Genomic DNA, 3744 nt, shown 5'->3' with positions numbered 1-3744 from the left:
GTGAGTATGACCCTGATCCTTCTTCAGACTGACAAACTACGAGAAGGTCTCCTTTACGTTTTACTCACGTGGCAGTTCATTGTGAGTGCTTTAGTTGGTGGGCATCTTTGTTTCTGGGGTGATCCTGAGGCTGAGGTTTCTTCAGTCTGTGTTTCCTCTCTGTCTCTAGGACAGGAATGTTCTACACCCAGGATGAAGGGGAAAGAGGCCTGGAGAACACATCTGTTGCTTAATTGCCTTGCATTAAATGACACACATCACTCCCACTAACATTCCCTGGGAAGAGCTAGTGACACGGCCATAATGAGATGGAAGGAGGAGCTGGACACACAGCCTCTGGATGGACAGCTACTGCTCACAGACAGTTCTGCTCCACAAACGGATGGTAAAACTTGGTGAATTTGCCTTTGATCAAATACCCCTGACCTGGAACACCTTTTGTCCTCTTTACTGTCTGTCAAAATTCTTCTTTTCTTGGGACCAGCAGTTAGCTTAATGGCTATGTCGTTGAACTCCCATGTAGTTGACCATGGTTTGAGTCCCGCACCCGGTGGCTTGGACTCACACCGGGTACGTGTGCATGCGTGCCCAAGATCCCGAGAGAATGGAGGAGAGGGGATTGTGGCGTGGCCATCCCCCCCCGGGGGGTGATTTCTCACTTCTATCTCTCTATCTCTCCCTGTCTTTCTGGTGAGTGTATGTGCTCTATGTCAAAAAACTCTCAAAAAAAAAAAAAAATCCTTCTCATATTTAAAGGCTCAATTTGAATGCCATCTTATTCACAAAATCTCCCAGGATCTCTCTGCTGGAAATCACTGTGCTTCTCCTAGATACTTTGCTTACTTCTATCATAACAGTGGTACATGTTGTTTTCCTTCCAAGATGGGGCGGGGGGCGGGGTGGATGGTGCTCCTTAAGAGCAGGAACTGGAGATTACTTCTTTCTATTCATCCCCATCACCTAGAAAGAATAGCACTGAACACTCAGATCAACAGTCCCTCATCCTGATTAATGTTTTTAGAATTTTAGCATTTGAATATCAAATATATGCGATTCCTCAGGAAGTAGGATACTGGTCAACCAACAAGTTTTTGTTACTTACCTGCTATGCCAAACCCAGGTTGTTTTTTTTTTTTTTTTGAGAGGTTTTCGCTATAGGGCACGTGTGCTCGCCAGAGAGAGAGAGAGACATAGAGACAGAAAGCGAGAAATCACCCCCCAGGGGGGATGGCCATGCCGCAATCCCCTCTCCTCCATTCTCCTCTCGGGATCTTGGGCACGCTCACACACGCGCCCGGCGTGAGTTTAAGCCACCGGGTCTGGGACGTGAACCGCGGTCGACTACATAGGAGTCCAGTGACATAGCCATTACGCTAACTGCTGGTCCCAGCCAAACCCAGTTTTTGTATTTAGGATGCTTGTAATCTAATTTAGAAGGAAGACAGTAGTTAAATTGTGAGATTGGTAAACCAAGAAATAATAGCCCATTTGAAAAAAAAGAAGAAAATATTTAAAATATTGGGGTAGTGGGGACAAGACCTTCAGAACTCTGGCATTTAATAACCTGGATACTGGGAACACCTGAGGATGGAGCCCTGCTGTCTGCACAATATGCACATTGGCAATGATCTGTCTGTGGAATGTCATGGTCCCTACTCATCTCAAAGGAGAATGATCAAATGGCTACCTTTTTATGCATTCTACCACATGCAATGTTAATTAATATAAAACAAGTTTATACTAATATTACCTACAGAGGAACTAAATATTGTGATAAACTATGTCAGGAGGAAGTGGCGATATGGTGGGAAGGGATAAATAATACATTTCCTTATTTATCATAGCAGGCAGTCAATAGTTACATTTTAAGATTGATAAACTAAGAAATACTGTATACGATAATTAGAGAAGACTGACAACCAGAAACACTAACCACAAACAGTTAAAAGTGATTACCTCTATGATGAGCAACAGGCATAACCCGTAATTCAGTTAGGCATTTTTTTTTTTTTGAGAGGTTTTTCGCTATAGGGCACATGCGCTCGCCAGACAGAGAGAGACAGAGAGATAGAAAGCGAGAAATCACCCCCCAGGGGGGATAGTCATGCTGCAATCCCTTCTCCTCCATTCTCCTCTCGGGATCTTGGGCACGCACTCGCACGCGCCCAGTGTGAGTTTTAAGCCACCCGGTCCGGGACACGAACCACGGTCGACTACGAGGGAGTCCAGCGACATAGCCAATACGCTAACTGCTGGTTCCCCAGTTAGGCATTTTTAAATTATGTATGCATTTACCTTTGATTTAAAAAATGGAATTTTAAGTTTATTTCTTCCATGAGAAAGAGGGGGAGATAGATGCACTCTTAATGGACTCTTTATGCTGTGGGCCCATCCCAGCCTTAACCAGCCAGGATCACCTACAGCACTTGTGTCCAGCATGCATAGGGTGACCTCAGGACTTGACCCTTCCACCCTCGGCAATGTGAATATTGTGTTACTGTCATGCCACCAGGACTGGCAAAGGCGATGGATTTCCCATGTTGGAGAACTGTTTCTAAATGGTTGAGTAGTCATTAAATAGGGAGGTCTTTAAGTGAGGAGAGGCTATATATAATAAATACATAACTATGTAAAATATAATAGATATATATCATTAATAAGATAGTATGATAAATGATACATCCTCTTGAGATCATGTTGAAATTTACTCTTAAGTCGAGCTTTATACTCACAGATACATGACCTAAAACAAACGATCTAATGTATCTAGGTAAATGATAATCTGAGGTAATTCTGCTTCAGGAAATCCTTTTTAAAAAATCCATCCCTGCCAAGAAGATCAATTGGGAGGGTCTGTTCGTCTTTCAAAGAATTCATTATGGGGCTTCTTTCTTTCTTTCCTTAAATTTTGCTATAGCGTATGTAGAGAGAGAGGGAAAGTAAGCTACTATGCCCAATAAAGCATGATCCCGCCACAATCTCTTCTCTTCCATTTTTCCCTCCTGTTGAGGCTTTGGACACATACACACACACACGTTTTTCAAGCTGCTATGTCCAGGACTCAAACCTTCAGTGAGATCCAGCCACCTTAATCATGACACCACTGAGTGGAACATAGGACTTCTTTAAATAGTGGTCTTCAGTAATATAAAATTCAATGAAAGATTTCAAAATTAAATTGAGACACTGCTTTTTAGGAACACACCTATCATTTCAAGAATGTAGGCAAATAAGCAAGTGATAAGAAGGGTGTGATTACTTAAATGTGTCATGAATTTTCTGCCTCATTAACAAATGCAAAAGCCTCTTTCAAAGAAAAGCAGCCTAGTAAAACCATTTCAATGTGTAAGTGTTTAGAAAAGTAGATTCACAATTGTGTGAATATAGATTAGTTTGCATTCCCTACAGGTGCTGCCCAAGGAATATATGGTTATGTGGAATAGAATTGGAATGGAGTCACCAAACTTCTGGGCTTTTTTTCAGACCTATGGTTTTTTTTTTTATTTTAAATTTATTCATTTTCTACATTAATTCACTATACACCATCACAACACACAAATGAATTTTCCATCCAAAATACATTGCGCATTGGCTCAATCAAGCACATCAACATACATGTTCTCAGCAAATAATTTTCCAATTCTTACATCCTGCATACCTTGCCTTTTGTTTTCTGTATATTTTGCCTTTTTTCCCATCCTTGATTCCCTATCTCACCCTCTGCCATCTCCCACCCTCCTCCCA

The sequence above is a fragment of the Tupaia chinensis genome, unplaced genomic scaffold (assembly GCF_000334495.1).
Source record: "Tupaia chinensis unplaced genomic scaffold, TupChi_1.0 Scaffold000634_1, whole genome shotgun sequence".
NCBI lineage: Eukaryota > Metazoa > Chordata > Mammalia > Scandentia > Tupaiidae > Tupaia > Tupaia belangeri.
The sequence above is the reverse complement of the archived record's forward strand: the minus strand, read 5'-3'. Positions refer to the sequence as shown.